Genomic DNA, 25,721 nt, shown 5'->3' with positions numbered 1-25,721 from the left:
ATATTTTACAATGGGAGGACTTACTCTCTACTATATTTTACAATGGGAGGACTTACTCTCGACTATATTTTACAATGGGAGGACTTACTCTCCACTATATTTTACAATGGGAGGACTTACTCTCTACTATATTTTACAATGGGAGGACTTACTCTCTACTATATTTTACAATGGGAGGAATAACTCTCTACTATATTTTACAATGGGAGGACTTACTCTCTACTATATTTTACAATGGGAGGACTTACTCTCTACTATATTTTACAATGGGAGGACTTACTCTCCACTATATTTTACAATGGGAGGACTTACTCTCCACTATATTTTACAATGGGAGGATTTACTCTCCACTATATTTTACAATGGGAGGACTTACTCTCTACTATATTTTACAATGGGAGGACTTACTCTCTACTATATTTTACAATGGGAGGACTTACTCTCGACTATATTTTACAATGGGAGGATTTACTCTCCACTATATTTTACAATGGGAGGACTTACTCTCTACTATATTTTACAATGGGAGGACTTACTCTCGACTATATTTTACAATGGGAGGATTTACTCTCTACTATATTTTACAATGGGAGGATTTACTCTCTACTATATTTTACAATGGGAGGACTTACTCTCTACTATATTCTATAATGGGAGGACTTACTCTCTACTATATTCTATAATGGGAGGACTTACTCTCTACTATATTCTATAATGGGAAGACTTACTCTCTACTATATTCTACAATGGGAGGACTTACTCTCTACTATATTCTACAATGGGAGGACTTACTCTCTACTATATTTTACAATGGGAGGACTTACTCTCTACTATATTCTATAATGGGAGGACTTACTCTCTACTATATTTTACAATGGGAGGACTTACTCTCTACTATATTCTATAATGGGAGGACTTACTCTCTACTATATTCTACAATTGGAGGACTTACTCTCTACTATATTTTACAATGGGAGGATTTACTCTCTACTATATTCTATAATGGGAGGACTTACTCTCTACTATATTTTACAATGGGAGGACTTACTCTCTACTATATTCTATAATGGGAGGACTTACTCTCTACTATATTCTATAATGGGAAGACTTACTCTCTACTATATTCTACAATGGGAGGACTTACTCTCTACTATATTTTACAATGGGAGGACTTACTCTCTACTATATTCTACAATTGGAGGACTTACTCTCTACTATATTTTACAATGGGAGGACTTACTCTCTACTATATTCTATAATGGGAGGACTTACTCTCTACTATATTCTATAATGGGAGGACTTACTCTCTACTATATTCTATAATGGGAGGACTTACTCTCTACTATATTCTACAATGGGAGGACTTACTCTCTACTATATTCTATAATGGGAGGACTTACTCTCTACTATATTCTATAATGGGAGGACTTACTCTATACTATATTCTACAATGGGAGGACTTACTCTCTACTATATTTTACAATTCGAGGACCTACTCTCTACTATATTCTATAATGGGAGGACTTACTCTCTACTATATTCTATAATGGGATAACTTACTCTCTACTATATTCTACAATGGGAGGACTTACTCTCTACTATATTCTATAATGGGAGGACTTACTCTCTACTATATTCTACAATGGGAGGACTTACTCTCTACTATATTTTACAATGGGAGGACTTACTCTCTACTATATTCTATAATGGGAGGACTTACTCTCTACTATATTCTACAATGGGAGGACTTACTCTCTACTATATTCTACAATGGGAGGACTTACTCTCTACTATATTCTACAATGGGAGGACTTACTCTCTACTATATTCTACAATGGGAGGACTTACTCTCTACTATATTCTATAATGGGAGGACTTACTCTACTATATTCTATAATGGGAGGACTTACTCTCTACTATATTTTACAAGGGGATACAGACACACTCACCAGCTACTGGCTGTACCTGTAACTGCTTCATAATACTTCACACAGGGACTAAAGTGGGCTTTATTTTATGTCCTCTGCGGTATCGATATGAGCAGCAGTGCTTATGTTAATTATCAAAGATAATTTGATTACTTTCATGGAACCAGCCACCTTTAGACAGTGACTGTGCTGCTGTTGCTGTTGTTATTTTCCCTTCAAGGGAAATGTAATCAAAAACATACTGATAAACTGATTTTAAAAAGTAAGTGGTTGAAATGTGAGTAAGTGTCTGTGCCGTATCGTATTCAAACAAGACAAACAGTTCCCAATGCCACTGAGTCTGTGCTATGATATTGATATAAGCAGGTAAAACGATTATAAAATGGTGGACAATATATTTTCTTTGGCACCTCAGATTCAAAATACAGCGTGCTCTAGATTGTTTTACTTTTGCTGGGACACAGTGCATATCTAACAGGAAAGCCACCTGCCCTCTGTAACTCCTCCCACACAGGTAGAAGGCAGGAAGTAGCTACTGTGCCCCCGTTCTGTCAGGCACAAACCCTACACTCTACGTTTATTTATATATTTTTAGTTCAGAATAGTGCATGTATTCAGAAAATGTATATTCAAATCTTTTTTCCTAGTCAAAACTAAATGAACTGTAACTAATTATTTCTGAATGCAGCCTTTTTCCTATATATGCACAATTCAGTTGGATGCTTTCTGAGAAATAATACCAATAATTCTGAGATCAGGCCGTGCCTGCAGTGAATGGAGCTACAGGGCCTTGCTGTTCAGCCAATAAAGACACATTCAGAGATGCCATCAGGCCAGAGGTAGGAGGAGAAAAGCAGCAATAACAGATACACCCACAGCAGCAGCAGTAGAAGGCACAAACAAAAGCCAGGATTGGTTGTTTGTGAGCAGTGGTCAATTAACACTGTGTCTTAGCACAGATTTGGTTTTCTAATCACTTTAACTTCTGCACCCTGACAAAGGGCCTCCATTGTGTGTACCCCCGCAGAGTGCCGTCACTGCCCTCCCTCCCTCAAACTCACTCTGTGTGTTGTTATGTAAAAAAAAGACCGGGCCTCTGAAGACGCTTTGCTCCAAGGAGGCAGGGATAATGAAGCCAGCGGCCGGGAAATTGCGCAAAAGGCAGTCACAGATCTGAGGCAAATCATTAGAGAACACATTTAGACGAGCAATTAAGGACAATTAAGCTTTCTGCTTACTGCACTCCAAATATGTTAATGACTACAGTACAGTGGACAAGTGAACATGTAAAAGCAAGAGGAAGCCCACTTAGGTTAAAAGGGTGGGGGGTTGGGGATTTTGTGTTAGAGGAAGGAGGGGGGCTGTGGTGTGGTTCACAAACAAGTCTCATTTTCTATTTTTTTGGTTGAGGTTCTGTTTATTTATATATCTTCTTTCCTAACCTTTGATGTGTGTTAATGGATAACCACGTTTGTAAGAAACTGAATGAGGCTAGCTGTAGGTTAGGTAATGGGCTCCTGCACGGGGGTGGTGTGGGCAGAGCAACACACACACACACACACTGTACACATACGCTGGGGGTGCTCCCTCCAGCCCCCCTTCGGAGATACATCAAACTACAGTCTTCCAGACCACATTATCCCACAGTAAACACACAACAAACACTACAAGATGGTGGATAAAAAACGTTCTACTCTGTGATAATTGTTCAGGCCGCTAGTGGGGTTTAGTTCAAGGTTAATGCCTGCATGAAGTGTGTACTTTTAAGATGACTTGATTGCCTTGCTGTCAGGTCCTTCAGTTGATTAATTTAATCACCTCATCTTTTCCCGAAAGTAATTCAGCTACTTTTGACCTGAGAGGTTGAGAAATAGAACGGGAGGGTTGTTAGGAATTAGATCACTAGGTTTGGCTGATTGTAACACACTGATGAAAGGCAAGGGGAGTTCATTGGAAACGTATCACAAGGTCAAAGGGTGGAATTGCTCATGTGTACAAGACGTTGTTTTATCAAGACATCCAGAGATCATTATGATCCGGTACTTTAACCGTAAGCATAGAGATCTCCTAATGTCTCTCCCAGTCCCTATCCTGTGTTAGTGACTCTGTTAGCGGCTATGCACCATGCTAAGGGCCATTGTTGTCATGGTCCTGAACAGTCTGGCATCCTGGGACTTTAGAAAGCCAGAGGATCCTTTCATAGCCTGTGACTTGATGTTTACCAAACGGAGCTCTGCGAGGCTCAGTGCTGAAGGCCTGTTTGATTGTGTTACAAAGTCAGGCTCTGCTCGCTCCCGTCTTACAGGCCAGCGGACACTCTCTGCCAAGAAAAGGCTGGGCGCAGACCAAGAGCGTCTGGAACGGACGCCACCTCCCCTTTAAGAGCCAGGGCAAAGTTTTCCCTCTCTCCTTCGCCCTTTATTTTTTCCTTTATATATAGTTTTTAAAGGTCCGTTAAATGAAATGAAGTGTGTAATAAAGAATGTCAGCCTTTTCTCGCCCCCCCCCCCCCCCCCCCCCCTTCGGGCACCTTGATCGAATTACGCTGATAATGAACATACCTTTTCATCAGCGAGAATGAACTGTTGTGAATTCCTAGACTCCTCCCCCCTTCTGCCAAACTACCGCTTCACCTCCTAATGCCTTGTCCCAGCACCAGTGAATGACCCAGTCCCCCCACCCCCGTTAGAGCTGAACCATTCCCTCCTGGTGTAATATTTAATTTCCTCCCCGCTAGCTCTTCGGGGGCGCAGGACCCTTTCTTGTGGTCGAGGCACAGTTGCTAAAGTGGTGGAAGGTTCCCCTGCTTGTTAAAACAAAGCTGACCCTGGATTTCTGGGTCAGCTAGGCAGTAATTCCCCTGACTGCTGCTGGGCTTGGAGCGCTGCTCTGTTGGTGTTAGGTGCTGGGCTACTAGTCTCCACAGGAGCTAGCTAGGAACTAGGCTTCCCCCAATCAGCAGCCTCCAATCAGCAGCCCTAGGAGCCCTGACCACTGTATCAAAGACCAGAGTGACGTCATGAAGGAAAAAGGGCAGATGACAACACAAGAAGGCTTGTCTCTGCAAACAGATGCAGGCAGCACAGAGACTAGGACAGTGTTTGCAAGGTGTGTAATCACACATGCACTCACACAGGAAGCCTTGCTGGGGGAAAGGTCTGTGTTTTTAGGAAGCTGTGGGGTGCGTGCGGCTGGGTGGGTGGAATCTGAAGGCCAGAGGTTTTTGGTGCCATGTCTCCCCTCTGTCAATGGAGAGTGCTGCTAAGGCGGCAGAGATGAATTTCCCATCCAATTAGACCAACGCTGGGATAAAAGGCAGCCATTGTTTTTAATTCCTGCCCCTTCTCTGAAAATTTGCTGCTTAAGCACGTTCCTCTGTGGATCTGCCTCCATTTGTCTTCTTTAACCCTTTCTCTGGCTGGCCGGGGGGGGACAAAGGAGGCCTCAGAGGGACCCCAGCCACACCCACACCCAGCCACACAGCTGCCCTGTCCCTGGGTGGAGAGGCCACAGAGCACAGCCCGCTGTTGCCCTGTACTAACACACTGCACACAGCCCAGACACCGACACCTCACTGGATACACTAGCAGAGAGAGGGAGGGGAGAAGAGACGAGAGGAGAAACTCTTGTTCCAGGTATGTGTGTGTGGGTTTTTATTGTGTGTATGGGGACTGATAGCTAGTGTGATACTCGGGCATTGGATGACACTATTTCTTATGAGTGATGTTCACCAGGGCATATAACTCACTGACACATTGGGGTTTCTCATTTCATAACAGTTAATGGACTAAAGTTATTTTTTGAGCACTGAACAGAATGAGATCATGCCTTTTAAAAAGGGAAAAGTTAAATAGTTATTGCATGGTGGGTGCCCTTCTGCCCGTGACTAGGGTCCTAGTGAAGGTGTGGTGGAGTGGAGCAGGCCACAGATATGGAGGGAAGCGGTGTGAGTGTGTGTTTTACAGATGGAGTCTGTGGTGTGTGCTTGCACTTGTGTGTGTGTGTGAGTGTGTGTGTGTGTTTCACAGAGGGAGTCTGTGGTGTGTGCCTGCACCTGTGTGTGTGTGTGTGTGTGTGTGTGTGTGTGTGTGTGTGTGTGTGTGTGTGTGTGTGTGTGTGTGTGTGTGTGTGTGTGCGGAGGAGGCTGAGAAGGAGAACAAACAGGGCTGACGGTGTGGATTAGCCCCTGCTGTAAATCTGCCTCAGTCACAGATGGCAGGCCCTTGATCACTGGTCTGTGACGGCTTGGCTCTCATCGCAGGAGGAAATCCCTGTCTGTGAGGTGGCTGGGAGGGAGGCTGGGGCCGGGGCCCGTCAGAGCATCCTCCACTCATTGTCTCCAGTCTCTCAGGACACAGGGGCCTGCCTGGTCAGTCAGGGGTGTAGCATTAGTCAGGGGGGGGTATAGAGCGGTGACGGGTGGGCTGGATAGTGACACTGCAGTAGCCATGGTAAAAACCCTACCAGCAGAGCTTGCTACTCAGGTCTCTAACCAGGAAGCGCAGTAACAAGAGCCTGGCTGGCACATCCCAGTGGGTGTGGCCTAGCGAGTGGGCAGAGGAGCATGCAGGCTGTTTGCATGGGCAAATGGAAATGAGGCATAAAGATGCGTGGAATTACTGCATACTGGCGGAATCCAATTTGAAACCCGCTGCTTGTTTCACTAAAAGGGGTGCGCTTCCAGGGTCACACACTTAATAGCAAACCTTGTCCTGACAACAGAGGCATCCCTCTTATCCCCACGCACCTCTCTCTCTTTCCGTCTCATACATAATTCCATGGTCCCAAAAAAGCTGGCAAAGAGCTTTGTGCCTAAAATAATGTGCTAATAAGGCAAATACCAGATCCTCACTCATCTTCTGGGGCCCCTAGCTCTCTGGCAGCCCTTACGGAGGCTCTTGGACAGCTGACAGGATATGTCAACAGTGGGGGGGAATGGTGGGCTTTAAAACCATCCTCACCTAAACTGGGTTGGAATATCTCACGCTCATGCAGTATAGAAGCCAGGTCCTCTCCCTTCCTCTCGCCCCCTGCCTGCCCCTGAGAGCTGCACATTAGCTGGGCTTGGAGCTTTACCTTCTCCAGCTCCCACAGTGTTCCTGAAGGAGTGGGTCCTGTGGCGGGACTGTGAGAGAAGAAGGCAGGGGAAAGCAGGGGTGAGCCTGGCCACGCTCTGATGGCGTTGCGGGTGTGGCATGCAGCACAGCTCCCTCCCACAGACAGGAGGAGCACAGGAGACGGACAGCAGCCATCCCTGGAATGTCATCCTTTTTTCATGCTTGTTAAAATGCTACGTAAACCTTCCCAGAAACAGGATATTGTAGCCCCTAACCACCAGCCCCTTCTTCCACGCCATATTATGTCCAATCTGAAATGGACTTTGCTGTATGCTGTTTTAATAAAGGCTATTATTGCGGTGATGCAGAGTGGAGATGAGGTCTGGGCGAGGGCGGGTGAGGAGGGTTAGTAGGGTGAGGAGGGGCCCCAGTAGAGCCCGGGGCCCAGTGCCCAGTCTGGCTCCTGTCAGACGGCTGGCCTCTAATCCAGGACCCAGGGGCACAGGGAGCAGAGGAAATTGTTTGCTGTCCGCAGAACGTGGCAGGAATTTCATAAATACATTAGCTTTCATTTTTTTTAAACAAAACTAGCCTTTTATTATAAAAAAAGCTGAAATAATGACTTTATAGACTTTCCAGTTGTGCACATTACACAGTCGCTCTCATATGGCCCTGCTGTCCAAACTCACACAAGGAAGTATTTTCTTTCCCCCTGGTTTATAGATGCCTCTGTATATATTCTACTGCTGGCTCATCCTGCAATAGCAAATTGACCAGAAAGCCACAATCCTATTTTGGGATAGACTATGAATCAAAACGTTCTGTGTGCATATTCATTCTTCCTGCATTTCATGACTGTACCCCAGAGCACTAAGCACTGGGCTGGATGGCACTGACCACGGGCTGCACTGCCTCAGCCTCTCTCTGCCTGGCAGGTGAACAAAGACTGGCGTGTGTCTGTCAGTCAACCCAATAGATGGCCTATGCAGTAGAGCACCAGGCTTTAGGGGGAAGAGAGGAACAGAGAGGGATAGTGAGAGGAGGCCAAGTGAAGGGTGAACTCAGAAACTACAAAGATATTTTATTCAAAAACAAAGTTTAGACAAAATGTCTACTTTTCAGCCTGAACTTTTAACATTAAAAGTTTAGCATAATCAGATTTCTACATAGATACACTATTGAGTTTGTTCACTATGTGTGCTGTGCTCTGTGTGGGCTTTTCAGCATCAGAGATGGCACATGGGTGTAAACCTGAACTGGATTTTATGTTGCACACACTCATAAATGAGTGCACACATAGGTGTCCACACACACAGAGTTAGCGGGTGTGTGGGTGAGAGAGGCCCTCGCTCCCTGTCATCGAGCCCGTTTTCAGGCCTTTATTTCAGCCGCCGACGAGGTGCGTCGCCGTCAGCAGAGAGGAGACAGGCGGCGCATTATAATATTGGTTTCCCTCGCTCCCGTCATTACCAGACGCTCTCCTTGAAAGCTGATCCAAAAGATAGACAGTCCATCAGGAGACAGTCTTCTCATTTTTACTTACTAACCGTGTTAATGAGTTCTATTTCCAGGCCCTGAGGCTTTGCTGCTGCATGTCTGAGCAGAGGTGGGGAGCAGCGGTTTAGGGTGCTGGGTTGCACACTCCGGAGGGGTCTGTGGGGGGTAGCCCTGCTTGCCTTCCTGTCACTCAGCGAGAGAGTGACCACAGACACTCCTGTGGGCCTGTCAGTCTGGCTTGAGGGCACAGAGGGTTGCAGGCTCTGTGGTTGCAGAAAGGGGAACTGAGAATAGATGCGCTGACGTACAGAGAATGGCTCTGATGGGTTTGATTAAACCAGCAGCAGCAACAGTGTCAGACAGGAAGCAGAAGAGGAGAAGAGGAAAAGCCATAAGTGCTTTGTGAGAGAAGTGAGTTCATGTTCATTGTATCATTTCTGATAGTGTGAAAAGAATATATGAGTTTTTAGTGACTAGGTTATTATGAGTTTAGCCGAGGTGAATGTTTATAGTATTCTACTGCAGCGTCTTTGCAGATGTGCAACATGGCTGGCTGTTGTTCCACTAGTGCAGACAGCGGCTTGGCAGCCATCTTGGTTTATTTAGAGGAAATGCTGTAATGTAAGTGTATCACAGTCAGTTCCCCAGTGTGACTCATTTCACTGGCTCTGTAATCACACTACACCAATAACGCCAAGTGTTCCATATAAATCCCATCCAATCAAAGCTCTGTATTAGGCCATCCTGGACAGAACACATAGGCACAAATCTATCACAGCCTAACATTTGATCGCTATACGATACGTCTGTAATGTGGCTACCTCTACTGCCGATCACTTGTAACTTTTCATTTGACATCAGCAGATAAGTTTTCTTTGTAGCTTACTTGGACTTCCCCCAAGACACACATTTTGATCTCACGCCCAGTAGGCCCTTGTTCGGATACATTTGCTATTGATTGCGCTGTTTGTTTATGTCAGGTATTCTGGGAACAAGAGCCAATAAATTCTTAAACGCCGTTAGATCACTTTATTTGTTGCTATGTTTTGGTGTTGCGAGACCAAGCAGTTCACTCACTGTCAGAATCAAGGCAGCTTTGACCATAGGCAACATGAGAGAGTGGAGAAGTTTGGGAAGTTTAGAATGGAGGCAGGGAAAGCTTTATTTAGTCTTTTTTAATAAGGCCTGTTTGTCCCCCCAGAGAGCACTGGCAGATCAAAGGCCATGATCTTTGCTCTGGATGAGTTCAGTCTCAGCTCAGCCGCCCTGACTCTCCCAGCTTCTCCCAGCCTGACAGCAGAACAAAACCAGGGAGTAAAGAATGCCCTCTCCAGCAGCCAATCTGCCCTCACACTCTGAAGGCTCCATTACAATAAAGGCAGATGAAACAAACACTGGCTGAAAGCAAGAGATGATTCATTATCTGTCCCGTGATAGATGTGAATGACTGGCGGAGAGAACCACTGTGGTGTCTGATTGTGTGTTTGTGATTTACACACCATACCCACTCTCTCTCTCCGACACACACATACAGCGTTGTGTATGTGTGTTGGCGTCATAGCCTTGTGCTGTCTGTCCCTCCACTTCATCAATTAATAGCAGCCAGGCAGATGGCAGTGATGAGAGAGGAGCAGGAATAATTCAATAGTGAACCCTGCAACCTTTACCTGTGGGCCTGCACGCCTGCCACTGATTCATTCTGCGTCTGATTATTCTCTTAGGAGGGAGGGAGGGTATGGATGAGTGAGGAGAAAAATACATGGGGAAATATGAGTTGGTGAGAGAGAGAGAGAGAGCGAGAGTCCAGGTTTGTGATGGTTGTGACATTAGTACGATCTATCAGCAGTCCGTAGGGGGGAGCAGGTGTTTGGCTCAGCTCGGGATGTCTCCTGTTACCCCCGGCAACCATCATCACATTTCTCCCCACAGGGATAGGCTGGGTATCAACAGTACAGAGACAGGGATTCTCACACTGTCCCCCCGGCCTCAAAGGACCACTCTGGCCTCACCTATACACCACCCACACTGGGCAGGCTATTGATCACAGCACATCTTCAGCTCCTGGCCCAGTGTCTGCATACTGCAGGGGAATCTCCCTCCCCACCTCAAACAAAGTGTTAACATTGGCCCTAATAGAGGATTCATGTTTAGATGCAGAGTGTTGTGGGGTAATGTGGTGGTGCTCTGTGGCTGCTGATTGGACAGCAGTTTCCGTGTGATGGCCTGTTTGTTAAAGAAGGGCCGGAGTCTGGATTTTGAAGTCAGTCGTGCCCGTGGCCTGGGCTGGGTGGAAGTCTGGCTGACTCTATTTAACCAGATGTGAGGCCCTTTTTCTGCCCAGTGAAGATCCAAGACAAGATGGTATTTGTTTTTGACAAACTGGGACATTCTTGCTGTTTGACTGGGCTAGATTTATGGCATCCCTCCTGGTCCGGTGGAAGACATAGCCCTTACACTGTCTCTTTGTCTGGTTGGGCCCGCTGCCTTGTCACTGCTATTTTATTAGCTGCTACTAGACAGATTCACCCACAAGCCTGTTTAGATGGGCCAGAGGAGGCCGCCCGGGCCCACTGATGGATGGTATTTAAAGTGCAGAAACTCCCAGAAAAATGACTATTGCGTATTATTTTAGTGCAGTCTGGGCGCGGGCCCCTCAGACAGGGCGGGGCGGTGGAGAGGAGATTCACCAGTCATTAGAGCAGAAGCACTGCATCAAAGACATAACTCCCATCTGAGGGATTATATCTGCTTCTTAAACGTGTTGTATTATGTGTCTTGGCCATCCCCTCGACCTGGTGTCTGTTTACATTACAGTATGCAGGGCACAGCCACTGAGTCAAAGGCCTGCCTCTCAAACACTACCCAGAATGAATATGGCCAAGAAGACAAGTGTGCTTCTCTCTGTTGTGTCACTCATGGGTTTCAGATTAAAGCTCTGCATTTCCTCGTGAAATAGTGCCTCAGTTATGCTCATGAGTAGAAATAACTCAGATAAAAGCATGGGCAGATCTGTTTTCTGAATTTCCTATTGTCTTTGTTTCACACATTGCCTATAAAATGGTTACTGCATATGCAATCATTGCCTGTTGATTTCCAATCCCTGCAGCAGTTTATAAGGGCTTTTTCCTTTTTTTTTGTTTGGGGATTTTTGCCATGGTTATTTGTTGAGCCCTCAGAGTTCTGTAAAGCATATTCTTTCATTTAAAAATGAATTTGGGTAGACACAAAGACGGGAGAGAGAGAGGAAAATATGTTGGAAGGCAGCAGAAAAACCACCCTGACCAATTTGAACCATTAAGATGAATAATCCACTGTTAAGAAAGCAAGCAAAGGTCAATTTTCACGCTACCTGCTCAGTAAGCATACAGGAGAGCCCGGCGTATCGAGTCGATTCAGCCACGCAGCACAGTCAAGAGGAAAGGACACGCAATTCAGGCCCACTTTAGAGTTGTGCCGCTATGTTAGACCAAGTGCTGCTATAAAAAGATTTTCGCCTCGCTCACTCAGGCTGATGGTCTCATGCACTTGTTTCTGAAGTTTTAATGCTCTCCCTACCGTGATAAATGTAGACTTGGATGGCCAGTTTGGAACTAGTTTATTAACTTGGCCCCAAAAAAGACAATATTTGCCTTTATATAAGTCCTTGGTCTGAGATTCAGAATGCACAACAACAGCCTTATTCAGAGGCATTAGGTACAGGATAAACCCACAGCATTCAGAGAGAGTCTGGGCCTTTAGCCAGTGTTCCCACAGCCGGTGTCAATGCAGGTGAGAGCAACCTCTGTCTATTCAGGAGCAGGTTAGACAGTGTTGTAACACGTTGATGATGATGTAGATGCAGAGAGAGAGAGACAGCAGAGAGGTCAGTGTGCAGCAGGAAGCATAGCCCAGTGCACCAGACAGGCTAAAGGCCTCTCCTCTCCCCAGGCCCCACAGCCCTCTGTAGGGGATGGAGCTGGTGCTGCTCCCCTGTGTGACTCCTATTAGAAATGGAGGGGGATTACACTGTAGCGTCTAAGGTCTGTGGTCATCTGAATTTTAAAACAGGGACTAATGGTGTCTGAGAAGGGTGGCGTGGCACTCAGGGAGTAGTATTAACATCCAGGTCCTTGTCACTCTTCCCTGTTCCCTTAATGAACCACGGATAGGGAACTGTGTTGGAAATGACAGGCAAGTCAATGGCTATTAAACAGCCAGCACACACAGTTAAAATAACTAGACTAGAGAAACCCTGCTGTAGAGAGATGGAAGGGGCTAACCCCAAGCAAGAGCAGCCAGTTTGTTTGGAGATAATATGTACACATCTGCTACAGTTTGGGAGCTAGATAATGTACTTAGTTCCTGTTGGGCTGTGTGAAATATCATTTCAGAGGACCTGGTGAGAAAAAAGGCATGATTATGGGGTGTGTTTTGGAAATGAGTGTCTCTCTCGTGTATATGTTGAATATCGCGGGCACGTGGGAAGGTTGAGACGGGGCACATATTTGGGGGCGAGAAGCAGTATGGCGTTACAGTGGCGGTGTCTGAATGGACGGTGCAGGTCACTGTCAATCAGCCAGACGGAGCGCTAATCTGCCGTTTGTTTGGTTTCCTCTGGTCCTGTGTCAACGGGGCCCAATATGGCAGGGGGAATTGGGAAAAATGGACCGTGTTTTTGTCATGTAAAACGGGGCGAGAAAATCTAATTGGGTGGGGGAGAGAGAACGATGTCTCCTTTGTTTAAGGGCCTTCCGCAGTCACTTTCCAGGCCCCATTGTGAGTGGCCCACAATAGTATTAATGTGTGCTCCTGGCCTGAGCTCTTCCTTTCTGTTGCTCTCTGTGCAGTCAGCTCCTGTCCGTTCCACTCTGTCTCCACGCTTCACCTCCACGCTCCAACAGCGCTGAGGACGGGGCACAGAGAGACCCCTCCACCACTACTACCCTTTTCCCAATCCCATATACCCCCCCCCACCCCCCCACCCCCACCACAGCCTTTACCCTGCCTGCCTGCCCCGTTTTCTTATTCCAGACCATTAAAAATAAAGAAATTGAGAAAAGACTAATTCTTTCCCTTCTTTGTCTGCCTTCCGTTTCCCGCCTCCGGAAAAGTATCTTTACATTTCCTGGTACATGTTATCTGATTTCAAGAATTCTGTCATTTAATGAGAAATGATTGGAATTGATTGCTCAGTAAGTTAAGAATCAGTACTTGCCATGAGGGGTGACCAAATTCACGATGAAAGATTTGTGTCTTCATCAAAAATAAGGAAATAGTTTAAATTCCTAACATCATGAGAATACTGGGCAGTGACTCATTTGATTGAGAGGTTGCTTGTGATACATTACTACTTAGAAGAAGTTGTTACTTCAGCTTACCTGCCAATACAACATATTAGTGAACATAGTTAATTGGAATGTTTCTCTATTGTAGTGAAGAGAGGGCAGAAACATTTGTGGTTGTTGTTGTGTGTAATTGACCCAAACTGTTGGGTGACATTTTACCTGATTGTCAACAGGCAGGTTTGGAGTGCACCCCTGCACTTACTGTGATTTCTCTCAAGTGTGATGGTGGTTAGTCTTCTTTCATCTAAAGATAGGAACCGTCTTTAAATTAGCCCTTGAGCCTCACTACAAAGAAGTGCACTTAACGCTTATGTGAGTCCCAATACAAATCCCCTGTGATTGGTGAATGTCTACCTTTTTCATTTTATGGCATTATCATATTCTAATGCACTAAACAAAATCTAATAGCAAAAATAATAATAATACAAACCTGTGTTAATATAATATTTCTTTATACAAAAGCATAGCTGAGGGCAGGCAGACATGTGATCTTGGTGAGTGGCACCACCCCCAACCCTGTCCATGTGCAAATTGAATAACGACTAACCTCGTCATATTTAGTGCACTATTAATGGCCCTGTGCCTTGTGAAGGTGTAATCATGCGTGATAAAAACCGGGCTGAAGTTACTAAGCTACGAGCTCTCTTGTGTGCATTAAAGTGTCCTTTTTTTGTTGCAAAGGTCATTCATAACTTGGTCGCGCCGTTGATGTACAGTGAGAGATATTGATTGATTAATGTATAAAGTGCTCAGAATCCATTTGGCTCTGTGAAAGGGAATGGGAGAGAAGACTTGCTCTCTCTCCCCCTCTCTCTCTCTCTCCCCCTCTCTCTCTCCCCCTCTCTCTCTCCCCTCCTCTCTCACTCACTCTCTATATTTTCACCTCTCCCCCCATTGTTCGAAGGGCATAATTTTTCGCCGGCTAAGTTTAAGGGACAAAAGCCCTGGATTCTGCCAAGTAATGCATTCAAAGGAACATTGATTCTCATCAGTGTCAGTTGAATTACTCTCAAAGGCTTGACAAGGAGTTGCTCTTATATTACTGTCACTTCTCCTGCCCCCAAAAGAATGTGTAGCTGCAAGGAGAGTTAGCTAGCAGTCCACCCCATCTCCAAGAACACAAGAAGATAATGTTTTATCTCCAAGTACAGAAAAGTTATATTATCTTTTTACTCTGAACTTTTCTGCAATGTTAACTCATTTAGTTAGATGGTGGATTGCCTGGCACAGTCACGTTCTCTCTCTCTGCCGATCCTCATTGTGATCATTGAGCCTTCCATTCATATGCAGTATACCAGTCATTGGTCATGTGTGGTTAATATTGGTGATGTCACAGGGTGTATTTTGCTGGGTTTAACCCTACCACGCTGTGTCTCCATTGTCCGTGCCTAGATTGATTCTTGGAGGACATGGATATGCTCCCCTCCGAAATCTGCGTGCCTCCTAAGGAGGTTTTGAAGAGCCTTTGAGGGCAGGGTCAAGGGGTCAGTACCTTAGCGCTCCGTGACAAGGAAGAGGAGCCCTTTATCCCTGAGGCCCCCGGCGGGGAGCCCTATGAAAGGGGCCTGAGAGACGGCCGTTCCCCTAGAAACATGGGCCGCATTAGGGATTCAAAACAGAGTGTGCCATCCTCTGCACCTTTCATCTCCACCGGGGTCTGCTCCATTAGGATCTTTTATCTTTGTGCTGATGGCTGCTGCTGATAATGGGGCTGCCGAGAAAAGCCCCAAAAAGTAACACACAGCCCTCCTCCTCCTATAAGTGGAATAGCACATCCATCCATCCTCCGTGTACAGATTAGTCCATGCTGAACAAGCCATATGGTTATGAGAATGTGTTGGTGTATTTTTTTTATCAGAAAATACTACGCAGCATTGTGAATGTTATTTGCTGTGGCTTGCTGTGTTGCTAATGGTTTGTGGCCTGACCGCAGTGGCAGCCATGGCTACAGCGAGAGCACTGGTGTCAGCTGCCTTAACACTCTACAGCCCCTCCCCCTGAACAACTATGATGCCCCCCTCCCTTCTCCATATTGCTGACAACGGACGGTGTTTGAATGATGATTCATTTTTAACCAATAAGATATGCAGTGTGTGTATACATTTGAGCTATTTAGCATCTGGTTTTGTATTCAGGGATGTTGTCTAGGTCTGTCTGGAAATGCAGAAAAGCAATATATGATCGGCCATCGCCTCGTAGGTGGAGGTATGGAGAGATATTTGAATTAGTCTGCTAATTCTTCTGTAGAATTGCATTACTGCCCTTCTGTAGTATCACAAGCATCTTGAAATAAGTTGCTTTTGGGGAAGAAAACACAATCGCATAAATGGTATATTTATTCATGCAGGGCAATGTTTTTCAAATGTTATAGTAATTATGAGAAATAGTCCTGCTTTCCCCTACACAGCCACGGTGAAGCAAATCTCATTTCCAAGGCAAAGTGGGGAAGGAACACACTGAATAATCATTGTGTTTAATGCTCTAGTCATAATCCCAGGTTTTATGATGGTTTTCTAATGATTTTCTAATGATGTTAAATATTAGTAGAGAGTAAAGCCATAATTTGAACGCAGCAGTCGTTTTGTCAACGCTCTATCAGGGCACCCGATTGCAACTGCAATGAATATTGGGCTGGGAATGAGATTTAAGGGCCATCTCTTTTGGTGTTTTATTTTGCCGACTCCCTGTCCGCCATAAATCCTCATCGCCGAGCTCTTGAAGCTAGCGCCCTCGCCCTCACTCCCCAGTTGGGAATACGATTCGGTGCAGGGGCCATTTCATTCAGGGTCACTGTCCGTCCACCACAGTCATTCGTAAAAAACGCTGGAGCAGTCCCTGTGGAGAAAACAGTCCAGTGGCCTCCTGGGAAATAAAAAAGCAGAGGAAGAAGAGAGAGAAGGAGGAGGAGAAAATGGAGGGAAAAATGTCAGGGAGAGAAGAAGGGGGGAAATGCTTCGAATGGCTATCAAACGAAATACAGAAAGCTCAGTCCCTGATGAGTGACAATGTAGAGCAAAATATGTATTGGAGACAAAGGCTTTGTCTCCTTCCTGGGCCTCTTCAATGAATTACACCGCCCCCCCTAGCTTTTTAATTAAATGGCTGCAGCTCCATCTCTCTATCCGTAGCTCCCCATTACAGAGGCTAGATAAGGGATTGCTATCTGTAGCATGTTAAGAAAGGCTGCTGGGCAGCGAAGCCTCATGAAATTTGTCACAAGATCTCATTTTCCTCATTGCCAGACTTGATGCTTATAATTGATATGGAGGCAGTAGTCATTTATTGGCCGTCCGCAATTATTATCGCCTACGAACGGGGGGATGTGACTGCAATTTAGTTGGTGGTGGTGGTGGTGGGGGGGGGGGGGGGGGGGGGGGGCAGTAGGTACGTGTGTGTGTGTGATAGTGGTGGGGGGAATGTAGTTTCAAGTTGTGCAGATTTCTTCATTTTTCTTGGTGTGTGTGTATCTTGGTGTGTGTGTATCTTGGTGTGTGTGTATCTTGGTGTGTGTGTATCTTGGTGTGTGTGTGTGTCCAACCGTCATGATCACTGCACTGTGCAAATTGATGGTGGCCCCGTATCATAAACAATATGTGGCCTCTAATGCCTGTGTGAGGAGCCGAGGTCGCCACGCCAGCTGGACATTCACACACAGCCAGGGGGGTGGGAGGGGGGGGGGGGGGCAGGCAGAGGGGGCTGGAGCTGCAACGCTTTGTCCACTTCTCTCTCAAGTCCACATTTATTTTGTCTCTTGATCTGCTCTGGGGTTTTTTCCTGGTATAATGATGATCATGCGAGAGCTGGGATTGTTAAAAATTTAGTCATTTGAATACTGAAGAGGATCAGGGACTCACACTCCATCAGGGGGAAATGCAATCAAGCATTTATTATTATATTTTTAATCAAAATGTGAATTTATTTACCTCATTACCTTTCGCTGGCAGATTCAGAAAAATATAGGGACACACAGTCTGCACCCAGAGGGAGATTTGTCAGTACAATCTGAAATAACATGAGAAATCAATCACGGGCTTTTGGAAGCCTTTCCTTGTTTAATGCACATCAGAGCTGTGTTCTGATTTTAAACCACCTCCCAAGTTCATAAATTTCCCTGTCCTGGTCATAACATTAAATAAATAAATCTTCAGATTGCCAATGCAGCCCGACGAGGCGCTGCATTAAAAACATGCATTCATTAACACAGAAATATCATTAGTGATATGAAGGCAGCACTTTAGTTTAAAAATGAGGCAGCTCAATGCCCTCTATGTGCAATGTGGGTCACGTGAACTGTCTGGGTTGAGGACAATGTGCTACTGAAGGTGTTGTCCACTCATTAGCAACGCCGCAGTGGCCGGTTGCTTCCCTGGTGTGTGTGAGTGGGTGTCTGCTTGTCTCTCAGTGTATTCATGTGTCTGGTGTTAACCCATGTTCATGTATGTAGTGTGCATACTGTGCAGGTGGAGTCATTAGAAAATGGGAAATATGACCTCTGAAAAAGCAGGACAGCTCTGCAAAAGGCTAGCTAGTGGATCAGAAATGAATGAAATTAGATGGCTACTTCCCTGCTTGTTTTCCAGAACCTAATAAACTGATGTGGAAGGTATTGTTTGAACCCCATGTGGTTTATAACTATATATGTACATACACAAGCTAGTATTTATAACTATATATGTACATACACTAGCTAGCATTTTGATGTGTGCTTTTCATTGTCAGTTTGGCATGTGATGCTACCTTGGGAAGAATGTTAGCTACATGCCTCTAGTCTTTATCACTCTTTGATGTGCAACTGCTCATGTAGAATATTGCTTAAAGATTTACCAACACTCCTGTTTTCCCTGTTGTGCAGCCGTGAGCACAGTGGTGTGTGTGGAAAGCTGTCACGCCAGCGTCCTCCAACCAGCGCCACGTGGGGAGGGGGAGGGTTGAGGGCTGTCACCAGCGCCCACTACAGAGCATGCTCAGTGTGTTCGGGAAGAGGGATTCTGTTTGTTGTGTCTACCTGCCCACCTGTTGTGCTGTTGCAAAATTAGACTTTCAAATCAAGAAGCCAGTGGTGAAAGCCTCTGCCTTTAATAATCATACCTGTTTACTCTTCAGGGAGTCATCCTTAAATGCCCTCCTCGAAGCGTCCAGAGTCCTTAATAAAGCAGACAGGCAGGCAGAGCAGCCATTACACTATTATCTGGGATGTGAATCATGCAGGATAGAATTGAGAGATGGAGGCAATGGAGGAACACCGGGGAGGAGGAGGAGGGGGCCTACTGCGCCCTTCATGCTATTATCTTTATAGCATAGCAAAACATGCTTCAGGCAATCAGCATGAAATTGTTAATTGCTCAGCCCACTTCTGTGTTGCTCTGGGGACAGGGACTGAAAGAGCCTTCAGGAGGACTCGGATCCAGTGAGTGTGGGGTGCCCGACTAACTGCCTGCACGCCTAGCCTCAGTATAGGACACAGTAATAACACTGTCAAACAAACAGCCACCCCCTCCCTCTCTCCCTGACCTTCACAGCATTCATAAAGTGGAAATACAGTTACCAGAGGCACCTTTTAATATCTGTACTACAGTCTAGAGATATGTTTTAGCCAACAGTTTAGTACAAATGTATGTTCCTGTCGCATTTATATGCAGTAGTATACTCCTCAGTGATGTTGAGTTATCTCACTAACGTTGCTACAAGGTTGTTTGAAAGACAAGGTTTTAGGCAGTGGTTTCTTCTACCCTGAAAAAGCCCTAAAACACTATAACCTCTGCCTTTAGTGTGGAAAGGCAAAAAGTAAACTTTAAACAGGAAAAAACATTCAAGCCTGTTTAGCCTGTGCGTGGGTGCAGTCAGGCATGTGTCTTGGATGAGTATATGTGGAAGCAGGCCAGGGTGTGCATTTCGGGGTGAGGTGTTTTGATCAGGCAGTCATGGATGTGAGGAGTGTGGCAGACAGAAGAGAATGAGCCCTGGCTGTACCCATAACAAAGGGAGGCCTTTGTTTTTTAACAAGACTCAAGGGGGGTGATTGCGCTCCTCCGCTCCATGTGTGGTCATCATAGATTGCAGTGGTCCCCCCCCCCCCCCCCACCGCCACCACCAGTGCTCTGAGAAGGAAATATTAGACATCTTTTCAAAAAGAGCATACCCCCCCCCCCCCCCACACACACACACACCATCACCCTGCTACATGCACAGTCAGTACCCACGGCCCCTCCTCCTCTCTGGCTGTCATCTTGGTTCCTGTTTTTAAGTTGGCTGGAGCATCATAGTAATACGGCCTGTCATGCGCACTGATCGTCTTAGGCGTGGAGGAGGATGAGCCCTCACAAGGTGTTGTCTTCAAATAGGATTTCTGCGAGTGAGACATCCTCGTTGGGCGATATCCCCCTCAGAGCAGCCCCTTTCTTACAGAATGATCTGTTATTAAGCAAATGAAGTGCTGCGGGCCCAACGTTAAATCCCTCCACTTTGTCATGGTGTGCTTTCAGTTATCACACCCTGCTCCCTCATTCATCGCTCATGTTCTCCCCGACTCTGCCCACGTTTTACTGGGGCGACACTACACTGGCATAGTAGTATTTAAAGTCGGCCATCCCTGTGGAACAGCCATGACAGAGAAGAGGATTCTAAGTGCTAATCAATGAGTCTTAAAAAGCTACATTGATCTCAATTTGAAAAAGGAAGTTTGAAACAAAACCGTCGGTTTAGCCAGTCAGAGCAGACTTATACAGTTAAAGAACAGGGGCTGAGTGCAGTTAGCTGTGATCTGCTTGGGAGTATCAAGGGACGGGTGTTTGAGATGTGCCACTTGCCATGGTGTGTATGGCAGATAATCCGATTGAACTTCCTCGGCTGTCTGCGAGGAGTGTGGAGAGTCAGTGAGTAGTGGACTCTCCTGTAGCGTTAACCATTTTGAATCGGTCTGTTTTCACCCACTGGAATCTTCTAGCTTCCTGGTGTTAAAGGGAGACTTTTGACGTCTACACCCCCAACACTGGTGTGTTACTGAACTCAAACCAGACGTCTACACCCCCAACACTGGTGTGTTACTGAACTCAAACCAGACGTCTACACCCCCAACACTGGTGTGTTACTGAACTCAAACCAGACGTCTATACCCCCAACACTGGTGTGTTACTGAACTCAAACCAGACGTCTACACCCCCAACACTGGTGTGTTACTGAACTCAAACCAGACGTCTACACCCCCAACACTGGTGTGTTACTGAACTCAAACCAGACGTCTACACCCCCAACACTGGTGTGTTACTGAACTCAAACCAGACGTCTACACTCCCAACACTGGTGTGTTACTGAACTCAAACCAGACGTCTACACCCCCAACACTGGTGTGTTACTGAACTCAAACCAGACGTCTACACCCCCAACACTGGTGTGTTACTGAACTCAAACCAGACGTCTACACCCCCAACACTGGTGTGTTACTGAACTCAAACCAGACGTCTACACCCCCAACACTGGTGTGTTACTGAACTCAAACCAGACGTCTACACCCCCCACACTGGTGTGTTACTGAACTCAAACCAGACGTCTACACCCCCAACACTGGTGTGTTACTGAACTCAAACCAGACGTCTACACCGCGCTCTGCCTCCCTTGCTGCTTCGCCACACCTCCACCCAGTCGATTGAACGTGCGACTCTCAACTTAAGCAATAATTTAATAATCTCTTTAGAAAGTCTGCTTTGACATGGCCTTTTGTCTTGGTCATCCAGAGGCCGAGGAGAATGGGGGGGGGGGGAGCAAGGGGAATGTCAGCTGCAGGAATTGATTGCATTAATTGATATGCCAATATGTAAGCTTGTTACATCCACCATTGCGTAGGATGATGGCTAACAAGTCCTGTTGATCAATGGAACCAATAAAGGCTTCATCCGTTAATGAGCAATGTGGTAATTGATGTTATCCCCAAACCAATTAGAGCAGGCAGTGCAGCAACTGGTGAGCACAGCCAGTGGCCCTACCGGTTTACTTCTTTTTCTGTACTTCTCTCCCTGCAATCCTCTCTTCGTCTCTGTTGCTGTTGGATTAGATGTGACTGCATTCTGGTCTATTCTGTTGACTGATTGGATTTTTATGTTTCTTCCCCTACCTGACAGTTTATCTGTATTGTAAGGGGCCTCATTTCCATTTCCTGTGTTTCATTCTGTCATTTATATAGTGCTACTTCCTGTCCTCGAACCGGACTACTCCCTTTGTGCAGGAAGTGTTGCTTTACAGACATTGTTTTCTGATAATGACACGGTCTTACCTAGCTGGCAGTGGGTGCTAGGCTAGGAGGGTTGGTGCAGTCACAGTGTGGTACCTATCTTTACAGAATGTCTCTCCCAGTGAACAGAGCCCAGCTGTGAGCGCCTGCCTCGTTGAACAGCTGGAAGCAAGTGAAAGGCTGCGCAGCGACAAGCCCAAGCACTCAATAAAATGGCCTCTGATAGACACGCAGTCTGTACAGGAAATACAACACGCTTATAAATCAATACTATTGTTTTCACGTTGAAGAGCAGGACTAGTCCTGCCTGGAATCCATTACCTCACTTATCAGAGAACGACGTTTCAACAGAGAAAATGTTTTCTCTCGCTCGCTCTGCCTCCCTCTCTCCCTCCACATTCTTGATTGATGTGAAGAAAGTACTTATTTCCTTATTCCAGAGCAGGGTTATTACTACAGGAGCTGATATTGAAGATAGGGTGACACCTGGTAAATCTAATTGAAGACTTGGACTCTGAATTTGGAAACAAAAGAAAGCGAGGAAGAAGACTGATGGTACTTGGTCAGCCGTTGCTCCTAAGCCCTGGTGTCTGAGTAAGTAGCTGAGTAAATGTGGGTTTTCTCTCAGTGAGAGTACTAACATGGTGACTTGGCCCTCTGTAATTGTTTTTCATAAATTATAGAGGCTGGTCTTGAATATGCATTTGTTTGCTGTCGCAAGGCCTATCAGGAATTGTATGATACACGTTAAATGTGTGATGTCTTGCATGGTTAAGTAATGTCAGGGGACAGTGAGTCATTTCTCCTTTCTCACTCATCAAACAGCTCCTAACTGAAAGCTGATATGAACAGGTGAAACTGATAACATACTGAGGAAATCTACTCAGACTGTTCCTGAAACTACCCCACCTTTAAAAGACAAAAATATTGAACTAAGTGTAAGATGATTCGTTTGTACAATATATTTTCACCAGAATCCAGTTTATTTAGTGTGTGTTGTGGAAGTGGATAAAGACCCATCTGTCTCTCTGCCTGTTAGTCAGAGCCGTAATCGGTGCTTACAGCAAGGCAGGCTAAATAAACAGTAAGTATGTTGTCTTGGGTAGAAGAACGTCAATGCAACTGCAACTTGCTCATGCCTTTGCTCTGAATGGTTCTGTATTGACCACTCAGGACCCCCGAGAACTCCCTAATTGAAAATTAATATTGAATCAATGCCGCGGGCCATTTGCATATTGATTATAAGCATCCAGGAAGGCACCAAGTATGTGTGGGATCAATAGGGCCTTCTGCAGCGGGCCCGGCGTACTACATCACATGGCAGCTGCCTGCTCCGGAGGTTAATGACCGGCGCTTGTTAAGGAGCTCCTGTCAGGTGGAATCCAGCCGCAGGGGTCTCCCTGCCAAACCCAACCCTGGCAGCAGGCGGGGGTGGAGGGTAGAGGAGGAGGGGTGAGGGGGGACTGGGCACCTTCTCTGCCGTGTTTGGAGGTGAGATGGAGCTACATTCTGCTCTTGTGTTGAAGCCTGAATAGACTGAGGCTACTTGCAGGATGGTAAAGCATCCCTGCTGCATCACCCACTGAGAAGGGTAGATGTGTTTTTTCCAAAAGAATAGACTCTTGGGTAAATCTTAAAAGTTGTCATCCAGGCAGACATCTCTCGTGTTGGTATTGTTGTTTATCATGTTGATATGTGCTTCCTGTTTAGAGTTGAATAACATACATGCTCTACCCTATGACTGACAAACAGCAGGCATTATGGAATATTCTTTTGTGATCTTTTTTTTGGTAATCAATTCTTCCGCCAAGATTGCTCAATAAAAAATAGCATAGTTACCTCCTCCAGAGATGATTGTGTTGAAAAGGAAATATTATCATTATTATCATTACTCCCTAACGAACGATACCCTAACGATTCAGGATTTTTTGTTGCCATAGCGGTTTTAAGTGCTCTTAGTTTGGAACTAAGCTGCCTAATTTGAAAATAATCATTGTATTTTATGTTTGTTTGTGGAGTTAATAAAAGAAAATACCACCGTAGGCTTTTTGTGTCCTAACATTGAACTCTGAGCATTTCAAAACTCAGCAATAGCTCATAAAATAGCACAGCCATGTGCCCCCCTGTGAGCCAGGGAAAGAAAGACGGAGGGGGGCAGGACGTTGTGGGATCAGAGATAACTTGGACAATATTAGGTAGTTCAAACGGGTCCTCTTTAATTTGAGATGAAACTTTCACAGCATTAGGAGACAAAGGAGAACCAGAATCCTCCACTTTAAGGCACAGATTAAGATTCAACACATGCATTCCTCTCCCAAACTTCCCATAATGGGTTCCACATGTTGGAGAAGGAAAGACGTGAGAGGTGGGAGGCGGGAGAGAGAGAGAGGCAAACGGGTAGAGCGAGAGAAAGAGAGTGAGACGGGGAGAGAGCAAGAGAGAGTGCGAGAGAGAACCCAGCCTTCTGCTGCCATTCCATCAACCCACCTCCACAGGTGACAGCAACACATCCTCCTGCTCAAACACGATTGGCCGGTTTAGTGGCCAGTTCAGCCACAATAATGGAAGCCTGTGAAACTGGCCGACTCTCTAAACCCACAGGAGACAGGAGACCTGAGGTTGAGGCACATATGAGAGCCGCTTATCCTTCAGTCTATGAAGACAGGGCCATGAATTAATGCCAGTGTGCAGCCTGTCTCCTTATGCCCCCCCCCCCCCCCCCCCCTTCCCCCTCTGCCCCCTGCAGTGGGAGCTGGGGTCTGGGAGCGGAGAACAGAGCGCCTGGCCCAGGGAACCAGCCTGCATCTGATTGCTTCATTACAGACCTTTTCATTGACTTGGCTGCACTGAACTGATGAACTGAGGCAGTAGACAAGGGCACATAATTGGGAGAAATGAATTCTTATCACAGCCTTCTCAGGAGGCTGCTGGTCCTGGCTGGAGCCATGAGAGGAGAGGCTTGGACTGGATGGATGGAGGGAGGGAGTAGGAGGGAGGCCCAGACCTTATGAAGCCAGGGCCTAGATTTGAACTGAAGTCCACAATATTTTGGAATTTAAAAGAGGGAAAGCAACTCAAATCCACAGAGGTCCTTATTTAGTGTTGCCGGTGTGTTGCTTCGTCTTAGTGATTAGTGTTTAATTTCTCTTGATAACTGACACACGGTTCAGAAGATTTTTCAGTGGTTTATTCAGCGGTCCTCAGGAGAGACGCCTCTTCTAGTTAAGAGTTCCTTCACTGGTCTCCTCATCAGCTATCGCCCAAACGATGCCTCTGGGATGAATAATTTATGCCCTACCTGCCCAACTCTCCTCAACGAGCCCTCTCGCTAATTAAAGAGAAGGGTGTTCTGCAGCGGGGACAATAACAACAACAAACAACAACAGCGCTAACAGCTACAGCTATATGCATACCAATGCACAGGGAAATAGGCTAGATGTGGGCGCACCTAGCCTAGCGGAAGCAAGCAGTGTACCACAGGACCAATTTAGCGGTGCAGGCCGTGGTCTCAGAGGGCCAGGGCAGGGGGTTGTTAATCCCTGGCCATGCCTGGGAGAGACCAGGGACTAATGAAGGCTCTGGCCCACCCTCTCATTTCCATGCATGTGTGCACAGTCAGCACTAAATGGAGAAGCGAGGAGGAGGGAACACGCTGGCTAACCTTTCATTTCACAAATGCTGCTGATGTGAT

The 25,721-nt window shown here is 46.0% G+C and overlaps 1 protein-coding gene across 4 annotated transcripts in view; it reads left to right on the top strand.

Moving 5' to 3' along the window:
* Nucleotides 1-25,721, top strand: part of LOC139385255 (zinc finger homeobox protein 3-like) — a 181,327-nt gene that overhangs the window by 105,184 nt on the left and 50,422 nt on the right. The window lies entirely within an intron of this gene.

The sequence above is a fragment of the Oncorhynchus clarkii genome, chromosome 26, assembly GCF_045791955.1.
Source record: "Oncorhynchus clarkii lewisi isolate Uvic-CL-2024 chromosome 26, UVic_Ocla_1.0, whole genome shotgun sequence".
NCBI classification, from domain to species: Eukaryota; Metazoa; Chordata; class Actinopteri; order Salmoniformes; family Salmonidae; genus Oncorhynchus; species Oncorhynchus clarkii.
Note: the sequence above shows the minus strand (reverse complement) of the source record. Positions and strands in the feature narration are given on the sequence as shown.